We start from the raw sequence: 20,458 nt of genomic DNA, 5'->3' as shown, positions 1-20,458 counted from the left end.
CTGCGCCAGAGTGACCTACTGCACTGACAAACGCTGAGTCAGCAGCAGCGCCGACTCCCTTGCCCAGCTCTGTTCCTAAATCCTGGCTGGCAGAAGCACCCGGTTGCCGCAGGGCTGAGCACGTTTTTTGTCCTTCCAAAAGTCGTGGGCCCTCCCGGGTGGGGAAGGTGGATCCGGGGAAGCTGGGACGCGTTTGGGAAGTTGTTTGCTGCCATTTAGGTCCCTGTTCTCCGTGCAGTTCTTGCCAAACACTGGCGTTGGGATTTAGTGCTTTTACTCTTTGTTACTTTAATGCAGGCTGAACTTGTGCACAGTGAGTGCAAGCAATTTCAGTTATCCTCTCACTATGAAGGAAAAAAAAAAGGGTGAGGGAGAGGGAAAAGGAGAGAAAAAGGTAACTTTTCCTTGCGAAAGCTAGTTCTCTGTGAGCAGGTATGCTTTTTCCTTAATGCCGTACAAACACACCTCGGTCCTCACATTAAATTTTACTGTCTGTGTTTTGGGGAACATAGAAAGCGATCTTCCAAATGGGGTATTTTGGCTTTTGGCTGTGGCTTTTTGGGGTTATGGAGGTATTCAGAAATTGAGAAGTGGGATCTAAGTGCAGTCTACGGAGGACTTCTTAAGCTGCCTTCATTCCTTGGGCTGGTTTTGAACACCAAGTACCTGCATTTTAGGTGCTATTCCTGTAGTTTTAACTGCAAATAAATGAAGGAATTTGATAGTTTTATCTGTCCTGGTAGCTGCTGTAGCTCTAACTTAAATATTTTCCCTAGCCGGTCATAAATCATAATTCATAAGGATAGATCATTATTCATGGTAAATGAGCTAGAGAAATTCTCCTTTCTGTCATGTCCCTTCTTGATAATGTGATGATCATTACTATGCTAAAAACCTTAAGAAATGTCCAAAGCAATCTCCTTATCAATACAAGCCTTTATAATGGAGATATGCGTATATGTATATAGGTGTATGTAAGCGCCTAATAGTATTGTTATTGTAGTCCTGATGTTCTAAGGATTTAAATGGGCAGGGGTTTTAGAAGGATAATGCCTTTTATTAGATCAGCAGTTTTAGTTGGAAAACACTGGCAAATTTTGGTCTCAGTTCACCCTCAGCCTTGCAACAATACTGCCTCTTCAATGCGACGCTCACACGCTCTTTGCCTGTTGTTATTTACGCTGCTGCTTGGGTTCCCCCTCTAATCGTGAACAATTAAAAGCACATTTTTGTTGCTTCAAATTGCACCTTTGTGTAATTATCTGTGGGAATAAAGTCCTGACGGTGGCCCCTCTAGCCAGAGGCATGCTCACAGTATATGTTGCTTAGAGATTTCCTATTTACGGCTGTCCACAACTCTCCTCGGTTATTTTTCAGGCATACTGCTCTTTTCTTAAAATTGGATTGCAGAGTACTCCTCATCTCACAACTCATGCAATAGGATCAGGACAGCAGCAAATGCTGTAACTCCTAGCCAGTGTTTTATATCACCAGCTGATCTGTTTTTTGTTAGAGGAGTCTGTTACTGTCCATGTACCTCCATTGGTGAGCAATGACTTAATCTGCTGGGAATGCAAGTAACCTAATTTTGAGTAATTTTTGGAAGAGTCATGGCTACAATCTCCTGTTGGCTTTGATATCTGCAAGATTTTATAAAATAAAGGAGCTAGGACTGCTCCATCTCCCATACGCTTACTTCTGTCTTGATAACAATTTGAGGATTATGAGAAGAATCAGATGGGTGATGCCATGGTAATGAAAAGTTTATCTAAACATGAGCACAGACTTTAAAAGCAAAAAATCATGATCTACACTTGTTGTTTTGGCTCTCACGTAGTTTTCATTATATATTCTTATATACAGCACACACAACAATAATGTGTTCTTGATACTCTGATAGATCACTATGAGAACAGCCGCTCATTCTGAAACCTGAGCATCAAACACTTTCACCCTTTCTAATACGTAATTTTTAATTCTTTCCAAACAAAGCAGGGCAATTCAGGCACTGCAAAGCTTGGCAGGTGGCATGATGATGAAGATTGAACAACTTAATTGTGTTCTAGATAGAAAGTGCCAAAAGGAATCAATGATACAGGGGCCAATAAGAAGCACAACTCGGGCAGTCACACTCTCTCTCACTTTCCATCAGAGAATAGGATTGTTTGTAATTTAGTATTCCTGCATCAAATATTTTTTCTTTTTCTTCCATAGAGGTATTCATAGGAGAAATTCGCAAACCTTTACAAATATTTAAATTAAGTTTCAGGTTCCCTTTATTATTATTCTGTTTGTATGGGTATATAAAGTATTTTTTTTTTTTTTAGATCATCAGACTTTGGTCCAATGCATAAAATATATCTGAAATGCCTCATTCAATTTAATAGCTGCCCATATAACCTAAAAGAAAATCACAAGTAAAACAAACTCACTGTATTTTGCAGGTCACAAGCAGAAGCTTGGTGAAAAGCATTTTCCAATTCTAATATTTTTACTTGCTTTGTTTTGCATAGAGAAATGAAGCACACACTTTATAAGTGTGTTTAATAATATATCTAGCGATTTCTTGTGGGCGGTAAGGAAGTAGCTTCCCATCTTTTAAAATAAATAGAAACATACCCTTTAGGTTACCTGCTTGATGTGATCATTGAATGCCAAGGGTTACAATGGCAAATCTACAAGAAAAGAAACAATAACGAAGGCAAAAATCCTTGAACAAGAGAGATACAAGTTTCCAGCTGGAGAATAACCTCTCTGTAGCTCCTTTTAGAATATAATGGATTTACTCATCCCAGAGCCGAGCTGACGGTCACCCCCACACCAGTACTGTTAGAAATAATGAAGTATACCATAACAGCACTTCAGTCTTACACATTATTGCTTTAATTGTGTACAAAATAGAGTGAATAGGTATCGTATCACTACTTCTAGATTTCAATTTTAGCTGCTCGTGAGGTTAAAAAAAAAATCAGAGAAAAAAAGAGAATGAAAAGACACTTTTCATCCCAAGACAGGAATCGTTTCACCTGCTGCTGGTCTGGGCCACAGCAGCTCGCTCAGAACTACCACAGAACAGTTTGTCAGAGAAAGAAAAAATCTGCGTCTGACTGTAGATCCAGCAGTAATTTAGTTTATCCAAACTGAAATTTCTCTCAGATACTGTTATGGTTAACACTCCCACACTTGCAGAAAATGCCGCGGGCTCTTTAGCAATCACTGTCCCCGGGACCTTGGCTTTATGTTTCCCCCTGAAGCTGGGCTGCCTGGCGGCACAGCCGCCCCCCCCCGTCCCCCGCCCAGGCACTGGCATTGCTCCCGAAAGGTTGTATTGGATCTCTGACTCTTCCTCTCACAGGCTTTCGTACTGGGGGACAGTAGCAGGAGTGTCCCTGCTGGAGCTGAAACATCTTGACGTGGCTTTTGTTCGTGGTGTTACCATTCTCAGACGCGCCAGCCAGGGTCCCTGCCCGGGAGCTGGGGGCCGAGGGGCCGGGGCAGCCCCTCTCCCGGCACGGATGCCCACAGAGGCTCCTGCACGTCGCCTGCCCCGTTGGCAGCTCGGCTTTTGCAAACAGAACGCTGCTGTCTGGGCAGGCGATGTACCTGCGAATCAGCCCTTGGAGGGCCCCGTTTGACCGGTACCACCTTCCCTCTTCCTACGCCTTTCTGAAGCTTAACGAGAAGGTTGGAGCGATGCAGGGTGCCGGCTGCCCACCCCTTCCCTCCTCCGGGGGCTCCAGCTGTGTTCCTGATGAAACAGGAATGCTGTGGCAGATCCTGTTCCTGGAAGAAGCTGCCTTTCCTGGTGGCTCAGTGGCACAGTTTTCAGGAGTTTACATGGTCTCCCCTCTGCCTTGTGAATCAGTGAACCGCAGCGAGCTTTGAGAGTGGTTTGCCAGCCCTTGTGTTGCTGGCAACGCTTGCCATACCTCTCTGTCGGATGTGCCTTGGACGTGACGGGGTACGTAGCCAGGCTGGGCAGGTGTCTTCTCGCAGGCGTTGTAGGGCACTGCTGACTCTTCTGCTTTATTTCCCTAAACTAATTAGATGCAAAATGGAAACCTGTGCCTTTAAATGCTGAGTGTAAAATCTGCATTAGTCTGGAACTGGGATAAACTGTGTACATAATTCTCATTAAAAAAGGCAATCTGCTCAGGTAAAACAGGCAGATGAGTATATATGGCATTAAAATAAAAAAATCAGAAGAGCACAAACAGTTCCTGTGCTCATTCATGGCAGCAATTTACTGTTCCCTCCCTGCTCCCACCCCATGTCTGAAACTGAATCGTCCTTTCATAGGAGAATAATTATAATTTGCTAGTACGTCAGGTTCAAATTAGAATGAAAGCTGATATTTTCAACAGTTCCGCAAGAGAAAAAACTTCCAAAAAGTTTTAGATCAGAAATGCCAAAGCAGGAGGTGCTGACTGCTCCATCAGTCAGAAGCAATTTCACATGTTAAAATCAAATTTCCCATTTAGAATCAGCAAGCAAAAATAAAAATCCTTGTTTCAAATTTTCATTTAAAATAAGAGCTATTTCAAAATGTTACTTTGAAGCAATTGTTCTTCGGTTGTCCTGTCTGGAAGATAAGGACCTTTAAATAAAATTGAGTTATTCCTGCAGAAAAATAATATATTGACAATGCTGTATTTTCCAAAGGAAGAATCTTTCAGCCAAAAAGATGTGAAATTGGAACAAGAACTAAAGTTACATTGTTAGACCATGTTAAAATATATTTGAAAGTGCTAGTGTGTGAAACCTGAGGCTGCAGTCTGCCCGCTCTTTCTGAAAATGCAACGTAGCAATTGCAAACCAGAACTGGCAGTGTGACCTCTGCTGCAGGTAGAGATTTGGTGTGGTGCAGGGGCGAGGCGCAACGGTGTTCGTCCAGGTGACCCCAGCCGGTGAATAGCTCCCCTGCCTCTGCCGGTGGCACCCATCCTGGCGTCCCCCTGAAGCTGAGACAGCAGCCCCAGCTTGCCCAGCCCCAACCTCTCTTGCAGACGGCGCTGGAGGGAGAGGTTTAAACGGCTCTGCCCTCAGATGGGAGCCCGCTGCCCAGTGTGCCCTACCCAGATTTCAGCTTCCCATGGGGAAGAATCAATACGACCTGACAAACCTTGGGTTTCTTTAAGTGCCGAAAGGTGTTGGTTGATATATTTTATATGCTTCTTACTAACTTGCCAACAAATCGCGGTGGGAAAAACCTCTTGCAAAGCTGCAGAGTGCACTGACAGACATTGCTATGCTTTGGCTTACTAGAAGCATCACCGACTTTCTTGCTTACGACAAAAAATCTGAATTACGTTTTAGCAAGTGGTAGGGCTCCCTTGGGCAAAAATCTCACCCAAGGAGTGTAAAGGGACAGGAAGATGGTAGCTCCCCTGGGTAATCATACAAGGAGCTAAATTCAAAACAGTTGTAATTTAGCAAAAAAAGATAGATTCATTGTGACAGTTCATTGTTTGGAGTTTATAAAATGGGGAGAGGAGGAGGCCAAGAGAACAACTAGGGGAAGGACAAGAACAGCTTTTATAGTACGAACCCATAAATTATTTCCCCTGGTATACACATATGCTGTGACTGTAATTTTATCTTCGAGTTTTGATAACATAATCCAGCCTTGAGCATCACTGCCAGGGTTGCTGTGCTCACCAGAATCCCGAGCAGGAATTAGAAACTTGTGCAGGAACGAGCACATATTCCTCCTTGTGTCCTCTCAACGCTTTTAAAAGAGTCTGGATTAAACGCACACTTAGCATTTCCATATATTAATAGAATGCATAAAAAAGAGAATTTATGTTGCTGCCTATGTTGTTTGCACTGCACTGTTCCAGTAAAGGTGTCGATACCAGAATATACATAACTGGAATCACTTTCCTGGAGTGGTGGTTATTAGAATAGGTATAGGCCCACACAGGCTGAAAGGGGAAGTGTTTCTTCAAAATATAGTGACTGATCCTACATATTAATGCTTCCTACTATATATACACTTGTTTTTATTACAGCATAAAGTACTCTTCCGTGGTACAATAAATAGAAATACAGCATATGCATGTGTATTTATCACATTTGTGGCTGATATACTTCTGGTGAAAATTAGGAATAGAAATAGGACTATGAATACTAGGTCAATGTGACAAGTAGTTTTAAAACAAGACAGCAAGCTGCTATCTGGGACCAAACTTTGTACAAGGATTTTCTTCGTAAGGATATAAGGATAAATCTGAAACAATTCCACAGAATTTATTAAGGTGAAAAACAAATGTAAAATTGAGGCAAATAAAGCCCTAACTCTGAGTCCGCTCCAGTTTGGGGGAGAATTTTGGAGATTGCAATTTAGGCCTAATTCTCATCAGAATGTATGTTCAGGTATAACTGTTTATAGCTGAAGTCCAAGCCCAGGAATAAAACCAGTGTGTGGCCTGGTATGAATTCATTAATTATATCTGTAGTTATAAAAAAAATGGAAATAGTCTAAATTTTGAGGAAAACAACCATTATTCAAATCCAGCTTTAACGTAGTCCTTGCCAATTATGCCTTCCATAACAGATGTTACTTCTCTTGACAGTTTATTGTGGCCAAACCATTTATTTCTAGCCAGAAAATGGAATAAATGATAAAAGCCAAAAGGGAGGAAGATGCATGTTTTCGTAAGTGCAAAGGCTTACTTGTCCCCCAAGACGATGTTGGTTGCACAGGAGGTTGAGTGTCTACCCATGTGCACGTGCAGACACGCACGTGCATTTGCCTTGTTCTTCATGCACGTTCATTAGCTTAGGACTTGTTTGTTTACATTTTTGCTCTTTTAGCTTATTTCTTTTTTTGTCTCCTCAAAAGTCTGTTTTTTCTCTGTCCTTTCTGTTCTCCAGGGAAATCCTCTTGGGCAGTTTGGAACATTTTGTCTGTGTTTGATCTGATGGTCCCTTCTGTCCTCCTGCATCCATGGGCAACTTTACATCTCAGTTCTCGGCCCTTCTATATGCTGTCTAACTTCTTTCCCAGACTGAAGGGTGCACCCTGCTCTACAGGGCAGAGTGCTTTGAAACCTGAAGTCCTACTTTTGGAAGATAATTATCAGACTCTTCCACTCAACATCAAAATACCTTTAATGAGAACTTGCTGCTAAACCAGCGTTGTAGCCTGCTGAAGGTACATTGTTTGGAAGAGATGACAAATTATAATTACATAATGATTACTATTTATATTTTTCCCATTCAGAGATTCCAAGCAGGTAATTACACTGCTCCATTTGTGACAGCTGCAAGAATTTTAGTATAGTGTAATACTTTGTGGAAGTAAGCAAAATTTCCACGTAATACTGCGTTTTATTAGGGTACAGAATTATCACAGCCAACCACAGAGATAAGCACTTACTTTTAGTGGGCAATAGTTGCATAAAACAGAAGTGATAAAGCTTAAAGGAGTTCCTGAGGGAGTCCTATTGCCACACCAGCGTGCCCAAATTTCCCTCTTGTATTGAAAGAACAACTGAACCAGATGTATTTCTCTCTTAAATCAGGAAAAGGATCCATGACCTTTGAGTACCAACTGTCCTCAGAAAGCTTGCCTTCTCTGAGCCAATAGTCTGTCTATCTTTCAGTCTTCTCCAGTGTCCTTTTCACAGGTTTAACAGCCACACGCATACAAGAAGCATGCACAGGCTGAAAGCATCTTGGCCGCAGTTCCGTAAGAAGACCTAAGATTTCGGCAGAAATGCCAAGGAGTTGAGATGTTTTTCCAGAAGCCATTGGGAGATGGGTACGATGAGAGGTGAAGCATTTTGCAGAGGTAAAGGTAAAAAAAAGCACAGATTCACAGAGAGGATGTGACTTTCATCATGATGATTTCTTCATCTGTGCTGAGCCGCCAGGACGCTCCTGCCCGGGCTCTGCACGTGCAGCCACAGCCGAGCACTGGGGCTGAGCGCTGCCTCGGGGGGCTGAGAACAAGATGCTGCCAATGGTTTGCAAGAGTGACTAGAAACCCTTCCGGACAAAACGATCTGCGTAAAAGTAAGATGTTATTCTTACTAGTAATACTTTTCGTATTCCCTTTGTTACAGTTACTTTCACAACATGACTGAAGAGACATGCTGCTAAGAATAAACTTGATACTTGCACTGCATTATAATAAAATTGAAGATAATTTTCCATAGAAAGAGAGAGTAAAAAGAAACATTTTTTTCTTTATCGATGGCATAGCAAACTACCAGCTGTTCAGCCTGCCACCAGCTCTACACTGCTGCGTTACGTGGGAAGGAGGCAAAGGTTTCATGCACTTTGAAACCTTTAATTTCTTTGACTAAGAAGCCCATTTTGCATTATTTGTAATTTTACACATTTCATGGCTTGTCACAACCTTAACTGCATTTAAATGCAGTTTCTGTGTGTGTTAAATATAGCCTTTTTAAATAAGTGACATTTCCCATATTTTACGCAGTGACAAATTGCAATTGTCAAAGTAAGGATCTTAAAAATACAAAATGACGTGCATGGTAGGCTGGTGAAAACAGGTATCTTGGTGTTTCACCTCTTCTAAGGGGTTCAAGCAATATGTAGTCCATATGCAAGGTGTCAGCAAACTCACCACAGGATGTCACGTAATGGGCATCGTTGTGTTATTCCTCTTCGTGCCAGTTCCTAAAAGTTGGAGTCATGACTTGGGTTCAGTGTGTCTTCGGTACTGTGCAAGAAGGCAGTCTTTGCCCCAAAGGGTTTTTCATCAAAGCCAATCTTACTCTGATTTTTAATTTTTTTTTTCTGGAATATTATAGATATAGATACATATATATGTAGATATAGAACAAATTTTACTGCCAATAGTGCAAATAATAGTTTCTCTTGATTTCACTGGATAAGCACTGAGCATATAAAGTAAACTATTTTTTATCAGGTTTTGGAAGCATTTAATGGTAAATTGTCTTATTCTATCCTACAGCTATGCATACAAGGAACCACCAAGAACTGCAGAATCCTTACAATATTATAATTTAGGAACTGCTGAACCAAATTTTTCCCTCACTATGCCAAGGCAACAGATTTCACTTTCTCTGGCATGGGAAAGATCAAGGGAAAACTTTGTTCGAAATTTGGTAGTAAAAAATCACTGACCATCACTAGCATCATAGATAGGTGTGGGCCTGCATTAAATGAAAAAAACCAACCCAGACGTGCACACAATTAAGCTCAAAGATGATTCTAGTATAGCATGTTTCTATTGCATATTGCCTTATCTTGTGAATGTCAGCCTGAAAGCGTTCCAGGCAAATCTGTTCAGAAAAAGAGCACGGTATGTACGAATCTCTCTAATCTAAACAAGATAGGATGCTTCTTACAGGTATGCAGTTTACAAGGCATGGAACATATGCTGAATGAGGAAAACAAAAGAAATCGTGATCATGTAGCAATCAACCATCTGAATAAACAAGGATGCTGTCGACAAAAGTCTTTCATCACTTAAATGATCACAAAGAGTGCAAATTAAGCCTGCACTTTCAAAAGGCTTTATTAATGTATTTTGGCAACTTTTTTAGCTTTAATGCCATTGTTTTATATTCAATAGAAGTACTATTTAGGGGGACACGAGACACTCAGTGGAGCTCATGCAGACAACAAGCAGAAGTCTTAATAAACTGATAAAACCGTCTTATTAGGCTGTGATTATAATGAAGTATCTTGATCAAAAAATACCCAACACCCCTAACCCCCCAAATCCAACCTGATTGTAACACTACATTTGCCAACTGTTCACATGGGAATGGGCCAGGATTCATCATTTAAAGTAATACCTAATTAATGCTGTTTTGCAACAGATGTCAAGCTTTTTTTCTAATCTCGTATGCATACAACTTTTATCTTGTGTTAAACATGTCCTCTGAATCCCATTTTTGACCTCTGTTTTGGTGCAGCCCAACCAGAACTTGCCATAAATGACTAGCTGAGGATCGCCCTGATGTTCAGATGCGCAAAAGTCAGAGCGGACAGCGGCATACCGGGGACCCGAGCTGAGCCCGGGGGCTGCCATGGGGTATGTAATACACGACCCGGGTCACAGCCGGTCGCTTGCTTCTGCTGCACTAATTTAGCTCTGTGGCCTCCTGGGGTCTTAGGACAGCGGGAGGCCAAGGGCATAAGACTGTGATGATTGTTCTTCCTCCGTTCTGTCTATTTATGGGCCAGTCAGTTCCGCCTGTATACTGCTATGGCTTTTACGCTACTCCTGTTCCTGATAGGTGCCTGCAGAGAGGCTCTTTGGGACAAGCCCGTGTTTTAGCCAGGCAAAGCAAAGTGAGTCAGCCGTAGCCTGCACGGCCACGCTGAGCTGTGTCTCAGCAGAGCTGGTGATGTGTCCCAGGCCTCCCACTGCAGGTAATTTTGTTCTGCAGTCAAGAGAATTCGCTACAATTTGCTCGGCCCCCAGTAATTTCCCTCTGCTGCCCCAGCTCCCTGCAGTGTGCTGCTGCGCGGGCTGCCCGGGGCGGGCACTCACTCTGCTGCTCACCAGCAGCTGCCGCGGGTTTGTCTGCGCTGCACTTGGCACGGACCCTTACCTTGCCAGGGACCCTTACCTTGCCAGGGACCCTTACCTTGCCGGCACAGTTGTGCTGTCCTGCGCCTTTCTACCAAAGCCACATTTATACAATGTGCATGGGGAATTATTCATATGGGTGTCTGAGGAATTTTACAGAGAAGCCCCATTTTACAGACTGAGAGAGAAAAAAAAAGAAAACCAACCATAAGAAAAATGACAAGGAACATGAAGGAGATGGTAACTGGAGAGACAGCAGAGAGTGCAGTGATAGGGGAGGCAGCTCTGAAATGCTGCATGGTTTTGTTTTCTCTCTCATCTCATCTGCTGTCTAACCTGCAGTGCTTCCAAAAAGAAATAACGCACAGCTTAGCTTGTGGAATTAAGGAGAGCAAGTTTTGAGGTGGATGTGACCCTATACATCTTATTTTGCTTAGGCCCCCAAAAATCTAGGGATAATGGTGTAAGCCACAGGGATGACAGAGGGGAATGAAACACAGAGACAGGCAACAAGAGATGCTCAGCAGGGCAGGCTTGATATATTTAAAACAAAGTACAGCAAAAGGCATGCGTGCATGTGTCTGTATGCACATACCTGAACCTATCCAAAATAAAATTCCAAACAAAATTTTGCCATAGATTTAAAAGCGCAAGGAAAGACTCATACTTTCCTTCTCCAGACCTTATCCTGCTTCTGTTTTCACCTTGAAAGGGAGATGAAACAAAAGTGGAGTCAACCCATCTTGCAGCAGAAGCAAGATGGTGCTTCTACAGCCTGACAGCACTGGCTAAGGCCAATATTAATGAACGCTCTTTGGTTTTTCTTTACTGCTGCCTTTAAATACCCTAGGGGCAGAGACTAAAGTATTTGAAAGTGGCAGATGACATGGAGAAAACAAACTTTGGGGTGTACAAGCTATATGGATATTTTAAAAGCCTAATTTCTAGACTCTGAAGTCTCTCCAATTCAGACGTTAAAAAAAATGCTTTGCCAAGAAAGAGTATTGTGCTTTATTTTGAGCTTCCCAGCTTTTTTTTGGCTTATAACGTACACAAGTGTAATAAAAAACTGTTTGGCGTGTACTAACCCTCTTTAAAATTTGACATTAAAATACAAAGTGTTTACCTTCTTTAAAGGACTTACTTATTTTTAGGACCTCTCTCTTCCCTCCTCCCCCAGTTTATATGAATGCATGGGGAAAATTTTAAAAATGAAAACTTTATAATGAGGGGATAGCTTGCTTGACATTTCTCAACAAAAACTGAGTTCTTGGTTTCAGGCTATTTTTCTAGCTTGAATGAATTTTTATGGTTACATCATAAACCCTTGAAAATCATAGTTTATAGGGAAAAGGGTGACACAACCTTAGTTATGATATTTCATGAGCTGCCATTCTAAAAGAAATTGTTAACTCCTTCTGGGAACCTGAGAATATATTGTGATGTTCATGCACCATCTGTTTGATTATATTCCAAAAAACGTGATGGTGAAACATGTATAGTCTAAGCATCAGTCTGGATTAACTTATCAGCTCCATAAACTACAAACACAGACACATACCTACGCAGCTAACCGATCTATACTTCATGTGTCAGTACAGTGTATTTCATTTGGAGGGTAGAAGACAAATGCATATGTTTAGGGTAGTTAACTTTGGAATGAGAAGGCTTTTCCTGGGCTATATGTTTTCCCTGGGCTATAATTCCGCTTTGATGACAAAATTTGAAATTGGTGAGTCAAACTCTCAGGAATCCTGACGTTGGCTTAGAAATCACGACTTTTCAAATGTAAAGACTTAGAAAACTTTTTAATTGGTCCCTAGACTTTAAGGCTTTGGGATTTGTGTCTCAAAATCAAAATAAAACAAACACAAAAACCCATTAAAAACATAGCTATGATGTTCACAAATTAGTAGACATTGAGGGGCTGGGACTTTGAACAAGTTCTAATAATTAGCGATTATTTTGACAAACGTTTTCAGCGGTTAGATAATCGGGGTCTGTGTGCCCTCCAACATCACTAGTGTGTGTCAGATAGCGGCTAGAACCGCGGTATGGAACTGTTAGCCCTCTTTCACCACTGCGCTACCACCGCGCACACGCTGAGCACCTGTGGGTCGCAAAGCTGACAAGACTGCAGATACAGGGAAATTTTTTCGTTTTAGTACAGCTATTAAAAGTTATTGACCAAAGAAATCTCAGCAGCTGAGGATGGATCTGTTAGTAGAACTGCTGGCTGAAAGAAGCAAAAAGGATCTCCCTCCCCCAGCTCTGCAGACAAGGAATGAGTGAAGCATAGGAATTTCAGTTAAAGCTAATGCCATGTTGGCTGACGCACAGGCAGCTTCAATTCTCTTTAATTAGTTCAGAGTTAAACGACAAAGTATTTAATCAGCGAGCTAACAAGTGCAGCAGCTGATTGCTCTGTGCGTGCGCGCGCGCGCTTGTGTGGGGGCGTGACTGAAAAAAGTAAATAAAATTTCTTTCCTTGCTTTAAATGAAATGGGATCCCTAATTTTATTACAGCTGCAATTGGTTTAGAGGCATGATAGAGCAATAAAAATTGATTCTATCCTGTTTTATTCCTTTAACAAAGTATTTCATTTAAGAAGATAATACTGTAATTTAACTCTTTGGCTTCTCAAGGTATGAATTTAGGCCTTATTTCCACAGCGTCTCCATGAAAGGAATGATCCAGCAGGCTTATCTTGATGTTGTACTGTTGTATTTAAAGCACACCTATTTCTATTTGCCCAACTGATGGGGTTGAAGATTGAGCCCTCTTTTCTTAGAAAGGTCTAGAAATCACGATCCACGTACATAAGCTTATTAACTTCCAGTATTGCAATTCATTACATCAAGGTCTTAAGATAAATACTGTGAAAACCCTCTAACTGCTGCAAGCCACTTACGGGCTTAGTAATGCAGATTACCATCAACACACCACCTTGCGCTACGCTGTCTGCCTGGGTCCCCGTTCAGTAAGGTCCAGTTCACGATTTCTGCCTTAGATCCAAAGCCCTCTGCAGCTGCCTGTGAGATTGCCACTCTCATGCACTGACCCGAGAACACGTCAACCGGCAGAGGGTGGCATACATGGGCCTTTACTGGCACCGAGCTTGTGGATCTCACACACGTGAGCTGGAAAGGGCCCGTGGACCTGTTCACTTTCAGAGTTATTAGTTCCAAGCCGAGCTCCAGGCACAGAGGGGACCCCGTGCGTTAGGTACGCACGGGGCAGAAAGGCAAACCTTGTCCTGAGTGATTTCTAAAACTAAATCAGGCAGGAGGCAATGGAGTTAGGTGGAGGAGCTCAGAGAAACACTGAGGCTGTATCAATTAGTATGGGCAACAGTCTGGGAACAGTAGGAGCTCAAATGGGCTTTGAAATAAATGAACCTACTACTTTAGTAGTAGCTAACGACTTCACCTAAGGGAGAACATCCTTTATAAGTCTCTACAGAAGGAGAGAAGAGACTTTTCAATTAATTGGTAAAAAATATGACTCACAAACGCAAAGTGACCCTTCCTATCTGAATGGCAAAAATTCTGAAAATTCACTGAGATTTTTGTCATTGGTTTCAAAGAGACCGCGATTTCAGCCAGAATCGATAATTTATCGTAGGGGCCATCCCAGAAACACAGTTTGAGATCAGCAAGGGGGGCTGAAATAACTCGGATGTCAGGGCTGAAGCAGCTCAGGTGTGAACAGCGGTGCGTGGAGGGGAGGGTCGGAGCGCGGCCCTGGCAGCGGCGGGGAGGGGCACAGCCCCGCAGCTCTCCCCCACTGCCCGCCGCAGTCCGCGCCTGAGGCAGTGGAAGAAAATCATCAAAAATCTGTGGTGTTGTCTCGGCTCTTGAGCAACAGCCACACTCCTGGGAACTTCGTTTTTTAATTTACAGTAAAGTGCTGAGAGAGGTTAGCTTGAGAAGACAGACATGGAAAACAGACCCTTGAATATGAAGCTGACAGGTTTTATTTAGAAAGCCAGCATATGCACTGGCTGCATTCATATCTGCAGTGTTCCCCAGCTTGACAGGCAATCGAGAGTATGGTGTATATTAAAGAGAAGCAGTTTTGGATTCAGGTTTTGGTTCCCTTCATGCAATTCCTGTAACACTGAACATTTTTAGACAAGTACTGGTTTTGTTTTTCAATAAAGACTACAGATTCAGTTTCTCTCATGGCTTTTTATTTAACAGCTCACTGAAAAAAAAATTGTGGCTTAGCGTAAGTCTGGCTGCCTAGTTAGGCAAGTTTACTTGCATTTTTTTTCTATGCAAGTAAAATATCGTCAGAGTTGATCATAAAGCCCTGCCTGAAGAGACTATAGGAATGCACAACAAAGTTTTTTATGGTTTTAATTTAATCTCAGAAATATTATCCAGCAAGTAGAATGCTCTACATAGCTACATAAACAATATTCTCATATTCAGAATTCCTTTGAATTTCTCAGTGACCTTACGAGGATGGGTTGATACTGCAAGTTTTCTCAGGCTAATGCCACTCCTCTGAGATGACAAAGTAAATGGCCTGTTCACGGGGGCCAATGTTGAGTTATGTCATCTCAGTCACAAAGAAATGTATGTATAAGAAATATATGATTGAAAACCACGTGCTATGGACCTCAGTTCAAGTCCTGACTCAAGGAAATACCCTTAGGAAAGCACTGAAATACAATGCGTGTGTTTACATGCTTCCCTGAGAGGAGGTGGGCTGCAGAACACGTGCAAGTTCTTTCTTGAACTAAGATCAAAGAAAATGTATGTAGTACTGTTTGTAAATCTTCCTAGAACTGGAAAAATTAGTAAACCTAAAAAAAAAAGCCAGACATAATTGTTGTAGTGTAGTGGTGCAGAGTCAAGGTGTTGCTAGATCTGCGTAATAAATAGTATCAGCTACAGAGTACGACCATGAAAGTGGGGAACTGATTTAACTTGTCTTGAATCAATATTCTGTGAAAGGTATAGATAAAGCACTCTGTTTACGGAATCCTTCTCTAAAGATAAGAATAGCCATAAATGTTGCACGTTAAAAAAATTCTCTCAGTTATTGAAGAGGAGGTTCCCACACAAGTCTCCTCTTGTGTGTAGAGTGTTCCTAAAGACCTCTGTCAGATAATTTCTTAAGCTGGAGCATAAATACACACGCAAAATCCGATTGCACAGAGAGCACACCAACACCGTGTGGTGCTCCTTCATGATCCTGGAACCAGGTGAGCAGCTACTTCTGCCCTTCTCTGCCTCTGCTACACGTGGAGGTAGCCCACGCTGCTAGCCTTGCACAGGGAACGGGGACAGATGCTGGGAAAGAAGTATGTAGATCCTGGGAAAGTGGCTGAGCAGCTCTGTAGATTCGTTTAAATTGGTCCCAATGGTTAAACATTATTAACTATTTTTGAGTTAATATGAGATGACTTTTGTAAAGTAGCAAACAGAGAAGCCTTCTGCAAATTTAAACTTAAACCAAACTCAGAGATGGCTAAGAATCAAATAAAAATAAATGAAAGTTAAAATTTTATTATGTAAGTTACATCAATTTAGGTTTCCTGTTAGACTGTGAAATACATTCTTTCTTTGACTCATACAGACTTATCAATACATCCCATGATTTTTACAGCTCTCTTACAGATTTTCTTTTTATTGATTCAGTGAGTGCAAGTATGAAAAGAACAGAAAATAAGAATATGGCAAAAATGAACTACTAAGATTTTCCCCAAAGTAGGGGCTTAATGTATGTAAGTACTCTGACATGGAAGTAATCCCAGGTGTAAAGGCACTTTAGCCTATGAGGTGCCAAAACGTGACCCAAAGTCTGGCAGCTGATTGACTCACCTGATCCTTATCAATCTGCAGATGGGGCTGATGTTGCTGTGGCCAATCAGGCCATTTCCTAAGTGGTATCAGGGAACCCTCAAGGCAATTATTGCCAAGTAAGAGATTTTAAGAACAGGCTTTAGAAAACAAAGTATTTAAAATAGTAGTGGGGTTATGTAGTTCCTGGGAGGGTAAACTGTTTTAACTTCTGGATGTAGCTATGAAGCCTGAACAGCTGGAGGAGTCACAGAAAGCTGATTGCTTACTGACTGGTAAGTGAAATGAACTTGTGATTTTAATCCAAGCCCCACAAGTGTGTTCTGATAATAAATCCTGCAGCTATTACTGCTAGTGTTTTGGTAATCTTAAAAGAAAGTTCCCTGGACTTGTAGTTTAGGACTGAGGCTGGAATACAGAAAATAAGGGGCAACGATCACACTGTCAAGAAGGTTGCCCCTCTCACTTGCCCACTAGGTGCTATTTCTGCTTGTAGCTAAAGGTTGCTCCTAATAAGACAAAAGGATTGACTTTCTGTGGAGGAGTGTGCTACTGCACGGTCTGAAAGGTCTTATTTGAATGAGCGTCTAGGCACGTGAAGAACTATTCCCTGGCAGGAAAGCAGAGCTTCTGGAGAACCCCGGACTAGGAAAGGACGTGTTAACAGCGTTTTGCTTTGCTACAATATAAATACTAGATCTGTTTTCTGTGGACTGACTGATTTCTGGCTGGACTAGCTATACAGATGTATGGTATCTCGGTGGTTTCATGACACTGCCTGATGTGCAACCCCTGGAGCCGGTTTCCCTTGAAAACTGAGTATAATAACACAGTGAACACAGATGCAAATAGAAGTGAGAAGTACAAATGGAAATGATAATTTTGGAGTGATCCTTCCCTAGATTTTTAAGGCTCTTACTGTACTGCATTGGGATACCACGGTATGTAGGAAATATTTTTAATGTGTACTTGTTTTTCCTTGGTTAAAATGAAATGTTTAACCTAACATGTTAATCTGTGTATGTGGACAAAAGGGAGTAAACAAAAGGGGGACAAGGGCAGGGAAAGGGGAGAAAAGAGAATCTCTGAGGAAGCTGAGGAGCTTTCCAAAGAACAAATAGTATCATCTACTTTGTGGCTAAACTGATTAGCTCTCTTATAATCACATCTCAGCTGATGAACTTTGTGATCTTCCTCTGTAAGAGCCCTCTATGGCTGTTCTACTTCATTCTTTAAGAAGATTAAGTGGGTAATCCTGAAGCGCCACAAAACCACCTGTTGTTTGGGCCCCTGTGTAATGTGGCTTGTGAGGCAATCCTCTGACAGTTCAGTAGGGGATTGTGAAGAGGCTCACTTATTTGTGTACCTGCTGGTTCCCAGTCTGCATGCGCTGCATGGCCCAGTGTGCTAAGTTTCTAACAGCATAAGTAGCTGACCCTTAGGAAAACTGGGCCCAATCAACCTATCCTCTCTCCTGCTTTCCCCTCCCAAGGGACAGTTTCCCTCTGCAGGAACGCTGCTTTCATTGCTATAATGGTGTTTGCAGACAGACTGTCTCTTCACCATCTGGCTGTTCCAGGGTTTAAAATGCAGGTGTTGGTGAATACGTCCACTTCATCAGGAAGGGTCCTTTGCAGCATGCCTAGAAAAGAAATTCCTATTAAAAAGAAAAAAAAAAAAAAAAAAAAAAGACAAAATAGATAAATGCCTTGGGAAGGGAGAGAGAAAGAGGGAAAACCAGGTTGAGCTTTAAACAACAGTCATGCCAGAACTGGGTCAAAATCCTTGCCCTACATAATCTGCTGGGACACAATGGCAGCCGTTTGGGCTGGGATGTATTCCTGTAAATCACACTGTCTGACCATCCTACTCAAATGTCACTCACTACAAGTGAAATTCCTAAATTTAAACCCAAAACCTTCACTCCAGAGGAATGTCAGAACTCTTTCTTTTTTCTGAACAGTTCAGAATCCTGTAATGGTAGAACATATTTGTAAGATATGTGTTAAGTATTCTGGATTTCCTGCTTTTCTGCTCTGCCAGTTTAAGGCCACAATCCAACAATATGTTAAGCCTGTGCTTATTTCTAAATGTCTTAATGATCTGATGGTAGTAGCCAGTAGTGTGGCTGCTCGTCTGCTTTGATTTAAAGACTTCCTTAAATGCATTGCTGACTTTGGCCTTCTCTACCACAGGTTAATATGTTATGATTAAAAATTAATAAGTTCAGTTGTATCGTCATCCACAAAACTGTCTCTGTCAATCCATTAATATAAGGTTCTTCTCATGAGTGTGTTTATTCTTCCCCATCTCCCCCTTAATGAAGCCTGTGGGGGGGGGGGAATAATTTTCAAGCCATTATAAATGGTAGAGGTATTTCATTCAAAGGTCTTGTGTTAAGAAGGTCTTACACTTAGCAGCTTCTCCTATGAAAATATAGGCCACACATTGATGCTTTCTCATCAGTAGTTCTCTGATGTCTCGCTTACACACCTGCCTTTCTGTCCTACTCTGTCCAGCAACCCGAAGTCAGTGTGTTTCAGTCAGAAGGTTTTCCAGCACCGGGGGAGTACATCCTGGGAGTAACGGTTGCACACTGCTCATGTCCTCCCTTTGAGCCGTGGTGACAGGTAGAGCTACAGCTATTTGCTGCAGTTTGATTACAAACACAAGATTTTGTGAGCCATGGGTGCCGAGAAAATCACGCATCAACTTGTCAGTGCTTTTCTGCCTGTGGAAGTCTGATTGCTTACCAAAAAAAAAAAAAAAAAAAATTGCAAACATATGGCCATTGTGTTTGATTAATTTGTTCCTTCACATTCCCTGACAAGGAATGAAGGGGTCACCAGACTTGAGCATAGATAAGTCACTTCTGGTTGCCCTTCAATTTGATCTCTAGTAATCACCACTAATGTTGTGTGCAGTTTAATTGAATGTTTTATATTGCAAAATGGATCAGTATGATTAGCACTTATCATGCTAGAAATGGCTCAGTAGAAAAAGAATCATCTGAAAAATGTTTTTGTCAGGGTGTCTTAAGTGGCAGAGTGGGGGACTAAAACAAAAGATTACTGTTGTGAGAATCAATTTGATCAGTGGTGCTAAGGGTAGATGGAAAAAGGATTAATCATCCCCTTCCTGACGCTGCAGTGCAGATGGGGTTAATAACAGGAGTATTCTTTCACAGTGCTCTTCTGGCTGAGGAAGATCATGGTAACCAAATGTAGGGATATGCTTTGATTGACAGTTTATTCATCAAGGCATTGATTGTTTCCTGCCATTCGGCTTGAAGATAGGTTGTTGAGCAAAGGAGAAGTGTCTAATTAATATTCCTTTGTGGTGTGATTCCCCTAGAAAGGCATGAAACCAACAGTTGAGATAGCAGGAGAGTTGAAAAATTCTGTTTTGCAGGATTTCAAAGTACCTGTTTCGCATGATCAATTTAGAAACCTAATTCTGGGGTTTTGTCCTTCAGTGTGGTTCCCTAGGTGTAGCTGCCCTGTGAAGTTTAAAGGCAGGCACGTGCTGCTGCTTTCTTTTTGGCTTTTGGGTAGTGGCTTTGTATTTTCTAATGACAACTTGCCAGGGGAGAGCAGTGATAAACCTGACCTTCTCTCAAGATAAAGAGTAAACAAATTGGGGAATTTACTCTGGTTTTGGTTGAGGAGGTGAATTTGAATTGTTGATGGTTCCTTTTCTTCCCAGAAATTCACGCATAAACTTAGGAGTGGAAGGGAGCTTAGCTGCCGTAGCTGTCTGAATGGTATAGGCTGTGATATAGGAAGACAGTTATTTCTCTTGTAGTGGTTGTGTGAACAGCAGCATTTGTGAAATGTTAATAAACACTGAAAACTCTCCCACTCCAACAAGTCAGCATGCTATAGCTCAGCCTTGTTGTGGCTGCTCCCATTGTGCACTGGACTGCTAGTAATTTTGTGTCCAATATTCTCTGTAAACCCAATATTCTCTATATTGTGGATGTGTCTTCCCGTGTTACTCAAAAAAGAATTACAGTAACTGTTTCCCAGCCTTCCTATCTCTCTAGGCTGTCACAGGGGTAGTAAAATCCCAAATGTTTTGTATGAAAAAGGCTTTTAAAGCATAAATTAA

This window comes from Calonectris borealis, chromosome 8 (assembly GCF_964195595.1).
Source record: "Calonectris borealis chromosome 8, bCalBor7.hap1.2, whole genome shotgun sequence".
Classification (NCBI taxonomy): domain Eukaryota; kingdom Metazoa; phylum Chordata; class Aves; order Procellariiformes; family Procellariidae; genus Calonectris; species Calonectris borealis.
The sequence above is the reverse complement of the archived record's forward strand: the minus strand, read 5'-3'. Positions refer to the sequence as shown.